Raw genomic sequence first — 13,879 nt, 5'->3', positions numbered from 1 at the left:
ATATAAACAGTAATAAAACAGCTTTTTCTGAAATCAGAGCAAGAAGTAGATTGCTTTTAAGTGGTGTTTGGGATTGATGCTAGGGAAAAGAAATACTCAAATGAAAATTATTGATGCAATGAAGAGAAATTCAGGTATTATTTTCTATCTCAGCCTATTTTTCAGGCAAAGCTAGAGGGCAACATTCTCTGGGCAAGTGAACACTAACTGTATATTTGTGGTTCAGTTTTCAAACAGGCATTTTCTATCTCTACCCATTCCTGCTGAAGTTAATGCCTTTGTTACCCTGAATGCCATTCACTTTAGGGTAACACATATATGATGTCAAATTCCCTCACAAATACTGCTTTTCAGGAATGAAAATTCAATTTTTTGAAGGTGTGTATGAACGTAATTCACTCTAATCACCTGCATTATTCTGAGGATCTGGACTAGACCTACCTACCTGCACATGTAAATTGTTAACTACAAATATTGTGCCTCCTGAAACAAGGAAGCAATGTCTACCTGGTTTTAAGGATTGTTCTAAGGGGAGAAAAGAAGCAGCAATATCTAAAATAGGCAGATATAAGGAAATTGTCTGAATATGGCTTCAATAGTCCAATTCCTAGGGCCATTCAAAGCCCACTGAACTCACAGGAAGAAAATGCTGGACATTTAAGTGACAAAAGGAAAGCAAAGATAGAAAAAGGTTTGACTTCTTTCTATGTTATGCAGATTTTCTAGTTAATTTAGTTAGAGGCATGCAACAACGAGCTGTTTTTCAGAGCTGGATCTGCACTGTTTCAGTGAACCTGTAGGGACTTGGGCAACTGCATTAGTAACATATCTGGCCTGTGGGCTTTGTGATGGAGTGACTGGGCTCCTGAGCAGAAGAAAACAATGAAGACTGTCACCTCTGTCATGGGAAGACAGCTTTGGAAAGGCAAACCTCTGCAAGGCAAACACTGTAATTAAGATGGATGCACAGCAGCCCTCTGTTTCTGCAGGCAGTGGCAAGGAAGGACCAAAGAATTCCTCCCAACACCCACGCTTCTCATGCAAAATAAATCAACAGAGCTTAGGAAGCGAGGTTCCTGCTAAATCCTCTGCATAAGACTGCCTCGCATGAACCACGGGCCAGCTTTGCGCACAGCACCGCGTTAAGGCAGAGCTGCCTCCTCAGCAGGGTGGCCTGCCCCAGCAGCCCGCTCCTCTCTGAGGTCTCACAGCCACTGATGGGAAATAATTACAGCTGCAGAAGCTGCTACAAGTCTTCCTAATGTGTATAAATCCATCTGTGGATGCGCTGTAATCTACATACATACCAACAAAAGCTTGTATGTGGGAATTCCCGTAGTTGTGTTCCCAACAGCCTGTTTTTAGGAAGAGAAAATGAGAGTATTGCAGAATCCCTGAATCCCCCTGCTCTTACAGCTGCTTCAAGCACACACACACCAGAGGGCAGCTGCGGTTTTGGCATCTTCCTTCCCTTTGATGGGACCCATATCAATCACACAGATCTGGGATGTGTCTGGCTCTTAGGGACACAGGGGAGAGAAATGCAATTTGGATGGGCTCCTTCCACTGAGGAGGGTGGGTGCCCCCCCTGAGGCAGCAGTACTGCCCTCTGCACTCCCTGTGCTCCGTGGTGCTGGCTCACCATCCAGGTCTGACAGCCCCACCTGGCAGCCAGAGCCGGCTGGAATTCTCTTTACTTTTCTAAGCAGGGAAGGTGCCCTCCCATGCCACCCACTGCTCAGAGCGGCTCTGCTCTCCCGAAGGAGCATAACACAAGAGGGAGATGACAGTGGAAGAATTGATGCCTCTGAGAGTCAGACAATACAGGACTGAAGATGGGTTGTATTTTTTTCTGAGTAGGCAGGAAATTGATGATTTTTTTAAAGATTGTTTTCAGTTGTTGGTCTGGATGAGGAAACAGGGTAAGATAGAGTACCAGGCAGATGTTGCAATATTTTCTGACAAAAAAGGATGTTTTCTGATAGAGCCCTAATTAAAGACATGGCAGCAAATTGCTTATTAGATGAGAAATGAGATGCTTCAGATGGAAGGCAAAACACATTGTCATATTTCTCTGAAGTGTCAAAATACAGATCAGTGACTGAGTGTTTAAGCTCTGTTGCGCAGCTGATCAGTTTGTTCTAAAGGGACAATATTTTCCTTGTCATGGGAGAACTCTTTCAAAGACTGTGCCACAGAACTTTCTAACTGATAGGACATACAGAGGATCTCCTTGTAGCACATGCCTTACAAAGACTCAGCTGTGGAGAGAATCTACTTGTATGAGAAAGGTTTTGAAGGGAATCGCAGATCAGTTAAGAGTAACTAAGCAAGGTATTGTTAAATTATTGTGACAGCCTGAAAGCTGAGTCAGGATGATTATAATAGCCAAATATTGCAGAACAATTAGTATGATAGACAAAAATCAAATGTATATATGGGATAACAAGAACAACCCTGCTTGCCGTTGCTGGGGCAAGGAATGATAGCCTGGGGGGATGATGACCCCAGTCCTGGACCCTGGGACAAGGGAGCCCTCAAAGGGTGGGCAGGGATAGTCAGGTCCCTGGGGTCCTGCCTGGATCCCAGGGTCCAGACAGGGATTTAAAGCTGGCTATGAGCACAGCAGAGACAGGAAAATGTAGTTGTTCTTGTACCTCTCCCTGTCACCACCCACATATATGCTTTATCCTCATGTGTGTAAATATTTGAGAAACAGCAACGTTGTTACAGTTAAGGCTATTTTGGCCTGAGCCTGTCACAGGGAGACTGTTCAACCCATAACATACAATTTCCATACAATTGGGAAAACCAGGTGAAGCTGTTGGTCAGCCTCTCTTAGATGTCACTGAGCCAAGCTGTACCATCTCCATTTAGTCCTGCTGACTTGTCCTACGAATCTTTCTCTTCAGACCATTCCTCATCCTGGTACTTTTTGTCTGTATGGTTACTGGTTCTTGACAGTTTTGGCAGTGATAGACATCTATGTTGCAGGCATTTGCTTTTACTACAAAAGTTCATTAAGTGTGAATGAGAGCTCCAGAAATGCCTTGCTGAGTTACCGCTCTTCAGCTACAGCCTGGTGGAGGGGTCCTGCCCTCTACTCCTACCTGATGAACTTGCTTCCAGTGAGTGGTGATCTAATGGAGAATTTCTGCTTGTAAAACATAATGCACTGCAATATTCACTAAATATTCATGTCTGTTTTCAAAAAGAGCATGGGAAATTGCTTCCTGAGGTGTCCTCCATCCATCAGTTGAAGAAATGGTAAGATATATGGTTGGAAATTAAAACTTGGCAAGCTTAAGAAAATAATAAGCAATTTATCAAGACCTGTGATGAGTTTATCAATTATGGTTTTTTGGGGGTGAAGATTAGTTTGGATTTTTTAATTTATTTAAAAAATTGTGTTTTACTTCAAAGAGAATTTGAAGCTGGACATGCATGATAGAGGCAAAGCTGAGATGCCTTCTGGAACAAATGCAGGAAAACAGAAATAGAGAAAGAGAGATGGTAATTGTTTTGACAGTACAAAAGTGAAAGTCAGTACTGTTAGCAAGAACTCAGTAGTATTTGCAAGAATTTCTGGTATAAATGATGGTCATTAGTCAGAAATGAAGAAAAACTGACTGGATAAAGCCCCGGACAGCCTGGACTGCTCTAGTAGGTCACGTAGTACAAAGTAGACCCTAACTCAAGTTGAAGGCTGGACAAAAGGTCTCCCTAGTCCAGCTTCCATCTTGAATTATTCTCTGATTTGTACAATTCCGTGATTCTATGAAAGAAAAGAGATTGATATTTGAGCTGGTTATGTGGTGTAAAGTGGGGGTGTGGATTCAGGCTCCTAAATCTCAGCATTTGTGATAATGTGCCTCAATGTGAGCTGGATTGCTGAGGTCCTAAGGTACACAACAAAGATCAAGTTGTTACAGAAAATGGGGTCTGCAGAGGCTCATTTAAGGTTGAGATTAATAGCTAGCTAGGTGCTGCTGACTGTAATATAGACACACACATACAGACACATAAATTTTGGAGTCCAGTTCTGGAGCTGCATGCCATCAGTCAGTACTATGATATGGCCATGAAAAAGACAAATGCACCCTCAAGTATGTTGCACAAAATGTACTTTCTAGAGGTAAAGTCCCAATGTTATTTCACTGGGTCTTGCTACCATTTCTCTTTTAATTGCAGTTTACCATATTTAAGATTAATGATTGAAGAGATAAAGGCTACTGAAATGATCAGTGGAATTTAAAACTTACAAATCTTACAGTAGAATTTGAATCAACAAAAATCTTACTATCCGCAAGGGATTGAGTTGTTATTAGACTTGTTTATTGTAGTAAACTGAGGACTATACTTTCTCTCTCTAAATACTTCAGGAGTTAAAACCACAAAGCAATGAGGGAACAGTGCTGACATGAAATGATTTAACCATCATTTGTTTGAGGACTAGATAAAACTTAATTACCAATCAATATTTTTGTTGGTGTCAATCCAGCATAAGCATGCAAAAATCATTACAAACTCTGGTTAGGTAAAAAGTGATTAAGAGTTAAAATTCTTTGGTGTTAATATAAAAAGACAACCAAAAATCTTGTTTGTAATTTACTAGTATACTTATACATCTTTCTTGCCCTGGAACAGCGAGAAAATCAACAGATTTCAAAGGCATAATCCCAAGAAAAGCTCCATAGTGCCTTTAGCTACATCACTTAATACCCCAGATGTTAATAATTGCATATTTATTACATAAATATTAGAATATGTGTATCGTCTTCTACCTATCAAATGTAATTTCCATATTTTTGGCATGCGTATGGGGTAATGACCCTACTAATAACTTTAAAAATTCCTTTGTGCCATTATTTCTAACATCATAAATATCTTCATACAAACTTACTATCAGCCATATTTCTCAGTTTCTAAACTCATTCCAATACAACAAAATAATGTATTGCAAGTATTTTTTAGCCCTTTATATGAATAACAAAAACCAAATGGCATCTTCTGTGACAAGAAACCCCAAAAGTTAAAAAAAGGAAAATGCATCAGTATCAGTAGTATTTTCCCAATCTAGGCACTTTCTTATTTTTTCTTACAATAATAACTACAACTTTGGTTTTGCTCTGCCCTGGAATGTTCTTTTTTTGCAGTAGCTCTCATTCATCTTGGATAATTAACCAAAGTTCTTCCTGTTTTTTTCCTCTGGTCATTGCCTTGCTCTTCACCATTGGCAGATGCTGCTCCTCAGTTGTACACCATGTCCATACCTGCAAATATCTGAGGTCCAAGTTAAGCATTACAAACCATGCATTGGACTTAAGATGTTTAAATCTTCACAGCACATCAGGGGTGGCACTGCACTTGCACACATTTTATGTAGGTTCTGTTTTTAGCAAGACCACTAAATGGGCAGTTGTTAGCTACATAAAAATACCTGTATTTGGGCCAAATTTTGGTAAAGACATTTGGAATGACGCATAGAGGGCTTTTTAGTTCAAACAACAACAAATACTGTTGGGACAGGGTGTAGCAGCTCCCAAGACCCCTACATTCTTCAAGTTGTTTTTTCTTACAATGGTATATGTTTAATTATCACTCTCTTTTTATGGAAATATATGTATTTGCTTAATTGTTATATTTATTAGCTTATTAACCTGATTTTCTGTTTCATTAAACTGATGGGCTATATGATACATAATTAAACTATGAAATCTTAACTTGCCATCAACAAAAGTTACACTCCTGATTTTGTGCATGATTTCATTTAGATGGTCTAAAACCTTTACCTCCTAGTGTTAAATTTTAATTGGAGGTTTAGTTTGGTTTGAAACGACACAAACCAATGCTATGTTGTTTTCGTTGACCAAACATGTATTTTAAGGTTTCTTATACAAAATTTTGGAATACTTTAATAAGGGAGATAGCTTTTCCCACTTTCAGCTATGGGAATATGGGAATATAGCAAAGTTAGCGAAATCAGACCTGTGAAAAGTGCAATGTAAGTTTTTGTGGCTTGGCCCCAAGCTTTTGAGAGTCTGAAATGCAAGTATAGCCTGACCTCTGAAAAAGCTTTCACAATAAGCACTCTTTCCTAGTTCAGAATCTTACAGTTAGTCTCCAAATGTATGGGGACTGAAATAAAATGAATAAATTTAAGTTGGAATTTTTCTTCATTTTCTGAATGACAGAGCTATAAGGCGTTGGAATGAATTTCCAGAAGAAATGCTGAGAAGAGAAAAGGTTGTTTTCTTAGAAATAGAACTCAATAAGTTTCAACTTAGGATATTTGGTTCAATTGTCCACAAAACCAAGATATCAGCTTAACATTTCTCACCTGGTTCTGTGTTCTCTGTTCTGAATTCAGAAAAATCCTTTTGGTTCAGTTCTGTACAAGTCAGGCTCACACACTGCAGTCCCTCTGGACTAAGGGGTTATGAATTGTGCTAAATAGCAACATCTATCACTGTCGTGTTACTTCTAAACTGCTTTGCTTTTGAGGATGGACAGACGTCTGTGAAGTCAGTCCTTTACAAGCAGTGGAAAAATCCACAGTAAAAAAGAACAATTGCAGAAAGTGATCTAACAATTTTTACCTTGACACTATGCGAGTAAGCCAATGAAATAAGAAAAGTTTTTCCTGCAGCTAGATTTTATTAGATTGTGTAAGAGACTGAAAAAGTCAATTATACCTAGGTTGAACACTAATTCGTGTGGCATCCCACTAATCACCTCCCCACAATTTCATGAATGTCTGGTTATCATTGCAATTTGTTTATAGGCTTCCACACAAAGGAGGAGGTTTCGAGAGAATAAATGCTTTATTCCATTCCTGGCCCTAAGAGAAACTACACCAGTGACAGCTGCTCTCAAAGAAGGAAATTGTTTTGCCAGTTATAGCCAGTCAGGAAGGAAGCCAGCTAAAACCTCTTATAAACACCAATGAGACTAAGTATAACTGGTTTATTCTGCTTACTACAGTGAGGTCAGCTTTTCCTGTCCCATTTTTGAAGAACTTCTTGTCTATTGGGCAGAATGACAAGATTTCACCTAGCTGTACTGCAAAATAGTCTGAGAATTTAACATATATTCATAGTCTTCGTCTGCTGTAATTTTTCTTCTGGTTAGTGAGAGAAATTGACTCTATAAAAGGTTCACAGGGATTAGCAAACACTTAAGATCCTCCTTTGTTCTGTTGTTGAGCACCCACGTGGCTCCTACTTCAAATAGTTTTCCATCAGGATTTTGAAGTGTTTTTCATTTGAGTCTTTATCATGCAATGGAAAGCTGCTTATTTATAAATAGCAAACAAATGACAAAACATCTAAATAGATGTGTAGGATGGTGGGAGAAAAGTCTGCCTGTACTCCAGAATTCTCAGAGCAGATCCCTGTTCCACAGTGGTGGCACTGTGCACCATCTCCAGTAGAGGCTGGAGGTTTGATTCAGTATGAATGAAGTCTGAGGGATTTGTTTCAGAACTCAAATCAAGGGAAGTTACAGATTTAGATAATGCCGAAAACAAAACATTCAGGTTTTTCATTATACAGAATGATAACCAAAAAAGAGAAAGGGGAAAAAAAAAGCTTGGTTTGGTACAGAAAAAAATGGTTTTTTTTAGTTTTTAATAAAGGCAAACCATTCAAAGCTCATGTACAAAAGCACCACCCTCCTTGGTCAATGATGTGGGCACTCAATAAGGCTGCAGGATGATAACAGAAAGACTTTTGCTGCCTGATAGGTTTAAATCTGAGTATCCCCTGCCTAAGAGCAATGCCTGTGTTATATGATGGACACACTGGGGAGGTACTATTTGAATAAACAAGAACTCTTGCTTGGAAATTGGGTTTGAAACCCAATGTATTTCTTTGGTACTTTGCACAGCAGGTTATAAGTTCATTCATACACACAAAATGTATCTTTTTCCTTTTTTCTACAACCTGGTGAACAAAATACTCAAGCCAAGATTCAGCAGTTTTCACAGGAGAAAGTAGGAAATAGCTCAGCCTGGAGTACAAGAGAACAGGGCAGTCACTTACAAAGATCCAAGGCCCTTTTGGGAAAAGATGCAATCCAAATCCAGTTTTGCATGCTAAGTGCAGCTCTTTAACTCTAGAGTAAATGGGAGAAGAAAAGGCTTAAGTCCCAAAGGACAGAAATGTTCTACTTAACCACAGTTTTCATACATCCCAAACTTACACACAATTTTTCATGTTTTATACATTTTTGTTTTTGTGTTCCTAATAAAGCCTGATACTTATTTATGAGGCCTGGCAAAGTTTTGGGGTTTTTTGTTTTGTTTTTTCTTGTAAAGTTACTTTAATTAATTTTTTGCTCGTTGATCTGCACAATTCTGTTCCTGCACTTACTTTTACAGCTGCTTTTCTCCATTCTAAACACAGAAAGAAGATACAGATGCAATTTTAGAATCAAAGGCCCAGAACATTACAATGTAATATGATCAACAGCATCAAACAAAAGGCTGTTATCTAGAAGCTGAAATACAGGGAGTGTTGTCCTGAATAATGGCAGCTGAGATGAGGTAATACAGGTGTCTTGGAGACTATGAGGCTCAGAGAAAGGCAGCTAAGCCCTAGTAAGAGTATGAGGCATCTGTTTCATTAATTAATTTACAATAGTATAGCAAGCTTTGGTTCTATCTTTCTGCCTAAAGATGCTGATCTCTTCTTCTTACTTCAGGATTTGGACCATAGCCTGCATCTTTTCTTCTCCAGAAAGCAATTCCCACCCACTTTTAATGCAGAATGCTTAAAAGCCAACTGTTTCTTTGAATTAGAGTGTTCACTCCTTTTCCCAGCAGGGTCATGGCTCCTGGGGTCAGAAAAAGATTTTGCTCTGTTATTTTTACCCGTATCTTGCACCATCAGGCTCTCGACTTTGCTTCATGTCTTTGTATGTTACTGTAATAAAAAAAATTGTTTATAGCATATAATTTGCAGAAGTCACCTGGGAAATTTCTTGCAGGGACAATGCTTGTAGGCATTTCAAGGGTAGCTTGTTATATTCCCTCTCTTTCCTCTCTGTCACTCCACACTGAGTTTTTCTTCACTTTCAGAGGAAGGCTGGTACAGGAAAAGACTCAGATCCTTGGAAGGGACTGAGATAAGAGAGAAAAACTAAGAACAACTGGAAGAGAAACTTTGAGAAAACAAAATCTTCCAAGTTAAAAAAACTGTGGTGAAGTCGGAAGCTATTTTTGAAAATACTTTAAACAATACAGAAACCCAGATTGCAAATATTTAGCAATTTTTCTATAAATATTTGGCTTGTTGTACCCAAATCCTCCTAGATAAACCACTGGATGTATTATTCCACTCCTAATTTTCATCCAAATTTGACCAAGGTAGAGAGAAGTTCGAGAAAAAACTATGAGTTATTTGCTGAATCATGGCAGAGAGGGAAACAGTAAAATTCCCTATTCCCATGTTTTAAGTTATTGTTCTGTGTTTGTTGTTGCATTGTTTGGGGGTGGGGGTGGGTGGGTTGTGTGCCTTATAAAAGATGCCAGAAGCTCACCACCACATGAAAAGTGTGTTTACCAGGAGAACTGTGATCACAATGGGAACAAAATTGTTTCATTCTATTCAAATGCCCATTGGAGAGTCAAAAGGGTGATGCACAAAGCTGAGGCAGGCAGAACCAGCAAAGCTTGGAAACACCAGGCTATCAGTGAATGGAGCATTTGCATGCATTGTTAGCACCCAGGAGTGGAGAACTCAAACCCTGCTTCAATCAGGGAATCTTCACCTCAAACAACTAAAGATTGCAGGGTTGTTGCAGTCCCTTTCCACTCTCCCTAGGCAAAACACACCCTGTTTCTTTACTGCCTATCCATCTACAAAATGATGTGAAGTACAAAACACACGTAGCCCTGCTGGGGGCTTACTCCTCAGCATGCTGAAATCAATGGACTTCTTTTGTGAGTAAGTACAGTTCTTTGGCCAGGCAGAAAGGAGAAAAAAGGGGAAGGAGAAGGGGGAGGGGGAGGGGAAGGGGAGGGGGAGGGGGAGGGGGAGGGAAGGGAAGGGAAGGGAAGGGAAGGGAAGGGAAGGGAAGGGAAGGGAAGGGAAGGGAAGGAAAAAGGAAAGGAAAAAGGAAAGGAAAAAGGAAAGGAAAAAGGAAAGGAAAAAGGAAAGGAAAAAGGAAAGGAAAAAGGAAAGGTGAGATGCTGCGCTACTGAATTATAAAACTTACTTTCATTTTATAATCCTCTAGATGTAGACTGATTTTAGCAACAGCTAATTTCATCAGCTCCTTTATCCTGTTGCAGAGAATAGACAAGTTATCCACAGGTACCTACAAAGAGAACTAATGTGATATTAGTTGTATGCTAGCCACATGCAGATGTGCCAGGTGCGATAGGGAGTCTAGAGTATCACTGGAATTTTGTATTTAAACAGCTGAAGCCATCTTCATGACAAACTGTTCTTTCAAAGATTTGCACTTTTTAATTTTTATTTAATCAGATGCACTTTTACTGATTTAGAAAAGAAATGTGCACTTATTATATGGAAGGTGAAACACCCTCTGCGACCGCCCTGCCTGCCCCCAGTCCTACTCAGCTGTTCAAATTTTGTCAAGAAAAAGTATTTGTAACTTCCAGAGGTTGGTTGCTGTTATTTTTTCCCTCAGGCTAAAGAAGCCAGATTTCACCTATGACAGAACCTGGTAGTCTTCTCATTGTTTGTATGAACAAGTGACTGTCATCTCCTGAAGAAGCTTGCATTCAAAAGACAAAAGTCTTCTTGGTTTCAGCACAAAGTTCAAGTGGAATTTGGTTCCCAGGAAGGGAAGTGCCTGGGAAGATGTGAAATTGCTGGTTCATAGGTGTCATGGTGGAATGATACAAGGTAAGGGCAGGTTTGGTCTCTCAATGACTTGAGACATGTCCTGTGAGGGGGGTAACTGACCCTTATATTTTTATTCCCAGCAGTCTTTTCTGTAGTGTGCTAAAATTCATATGGGAAAATCTCAAGGCAAATTCTCTTCTCTTTCTCACTTAATTTTTTTTTTGTCTGAAACAAGAGCTCTGCTGAGCTGCCCACTGCATTCTGTGTCTCTGCATTCAAATGCCCTTTATCCTACTTTCCTTTAAGTGCCAAATGAAGATTTGATTGGAGTTAGAAATGGCTTTCTTCTTTTTTTTTTTTCTCCTGTGTGCTTAACTGTTATCCAGTCAGGGAACGATCATGCATTTGTGTCAAAATTAATTTTTTAAACTACTTTAAATTGTCCTCTCTTCCTGCAATTACAGCACTGCATAATGAACCCTTCATATTTTGACATCCAGAGGGAGGTAGTTCAATAAATATTTTTAATTGCCCATTTTGTGTTTCACAGAGGTGAGATTCCCAGTATGAAAAATGTCCAGAATGTCTGATTATACTCAATATTTTCTCTCATATTAATTTTTACAGTACCATCCCTGATGGGACATTACCATTCCCCAGGTGCACACACATCTTCTGTATATGCAGCCAATATTTGAATCACCATACAAGGATTTCAGGGATGGGCACTTGGACCTATTATTTGATGCCAGTAAAACATCAAGCCATTTTTGGCTATAGTAGACTCTGACTCAGTAACGTTCTGTTTGTCTGCTTCAAGAGGCCACTTGGTAAATGTTTATCTTATACTTTAAGAGGCATGAGCTGTTTTCATTTACAATTATAATTTTCAATTGCTTGCTTTCCATAAAATTTCTTTATCTTTTGACAGGTTGAGTCAGAGTCACAAAGTGAGATTTTCTTGCTAATACGCATTATTAATTTACTGTGTACAAAACTGATTGGGAGCTTTCACATGGTTTACATGTAGAGGAAGGTGCAACCACATAAGTTTCACAAGTTGAATTTCCAATTTCCAAGATCCCAAGGATTTTCCTTGTTTTCCCTATGGTTGCAGCTTTTAATGAGGTAAGACCTCAGTCAGTTAAAAATTTCACCCAATCCTTCTTTTTATCCAGTGTTTTGTCAATTAGACATGGTTATACCGCTTCCTTTCCCCTTTAGGTTTCCAGGGGTTTTTTTTTCCTTCCTTAGGGGCTTGTAATAGATTCATTAACAACACAAATGCTCTTGTCATTTCCCTTTTCATGTGTTTTAAAGAAAAAAACTAGCTATTTCATAGATTGAAATGAAAATCTCACATTTTGAGGATTAGCAAACTAGGAAATGAACAGTATATTAATTGAAATTTTCTTGACTGACCAAGAAAGCAAATTAACAAAATGAAGAAAAACAGAGCAACAGACACTCATGGGAATGAAAGACCATGTATGTCCTTCTCTTTCCCTAATGTTCCTTTTTTCCCTGTCCAACTTTTCAATTTTTAATTTGTGTATTGTGAAAGAAGCTGTGTAGTGACCCCTTGCATACAGAAAGACCAAAACTGAGGGATGCTGCCATAGGCCTTTGGGCTGAAGATGACCAGAGGACACCCTCATCAGAGTCAGCAAAGGACAAAGAGATGTCCTTGGAGGAGGTCAGCTAGTCAGTTCCCGCTCATATAGAATTACGGGGATTTTTTCTGTTGAGATTACAGGGAGCAGAAGCAGGTCAAAAGACAGCCAGGATGCGCTTTTTGTTAGAGTCCCAGCAGTTGTTTGCTGTTTGTCCATGAGTTTGTCGCTCAGAGGGAAGGATCTGTGTGTAGGGAAGCATGGGGCACTGCCCCAAAGAAGTGACAGCTCTCTGAAGTCTGTCATCAAAAAAGCTACATAATCATCTAAATCCCAAGCATATAAAATAGGAGAGATTGATGGCAATAAAATAAATTACCTCCACCTACCAAATGCCCTGGTTTTGTACTTCTGCAGAGTTCTGTTAAGGGTGATTTATAATGCTTTTTCTGGATATCCAAATGTTATGACATCAGGAGCAGTTGTTTTCCTGGAGGAAGGGGAGAAGGGGAAAACTGTTTAATGCTGAAATCATCTGCATGGATTTATTTCTTGTTCTGTTTAAAAGCTGGTTTCTTGCTTACTGATTGTATTATTGCAAGGAAAACACCAAACAGCATTGGCTTGACATTGTTGACAGGATGAGAAAATGGCCTGAAGCACCAGGAAAGCTCCAGACTGGACATCAGCAAGAATTCCTTCACTGAAAGGATAGTCAGACAGTGGAACAGACTATCCAGGGAGGTGGTGGAGTCACCATCCCTGAAACCGTTCAAGAAACAACTGGACATAGTGCAATGGTTTAATTGACATAATGGTGTTTGGTCAAAGGTTGGAATCCATGTTCTTGGAGGTCTTTCCCAACCTTAATGATTCTATGATTTTATGACATTGTCTAGAACATTTATGTTTCTTTCATCTAAAAATAGCACTTGAAGTTTTAATGCTTCTTTTTCATTCTTAAATTGTATGGGTGTGCATATCTTGTATACTTTAATCAAATTATTGTTTTTAAGCAAAGGAAAAAAACACATAATATATAGTTCCAAAACAAAAATTCCAAAATATTCAATACGTGGAATAATTTTTTTCATGTTACAATAAAGAGCTTAATTAAAAAAACCAGTTGTGCTGAGAAATCTGCCTGTCATGCAGAGAACTAGCTTTTTTTGAGTGTGTTGATCAAGGTCCCTGCGGTAGGGATGGCACTCCTCTGCCCAAAGAGAGGCACCAAAGAATCCATTCCACCAATCCATTAGGGTTGATATAGAGAAACACAAATACCAAAACTGACTTGTCAACTGCGACACACTCTGTCCCGAATATAGTCAGAGATGGGCCTCTTCTGCATTTCATGACACATGAAAGAGTTTTCTTTGCTCCTTCTGTTCCTCAGCCAGTCATGCATCAGGATCGTGATGAGGCATGTGAAGGTAATATGAAATTATCTTT

The sequence above is a fragment of the Haemorhous mexicanus genome, chromosome 2 (assembly GCF_027477595.1).
Source record: "Haemorhous mexicanus isolate bHaeMex1 chromosome 2, bHaeMex1.pri, whole genome shotgun sequence".
Taxonomy (NCBI): domain Eukaryota; kingdom Metazoa; phylum Chordata; class Aves; order Passeriformes; family Fringillidae; genus Haemorhous; species Haemorhous mexicanus.
This window is presented reverse-complemented; position numbering follows the sequence as displayed.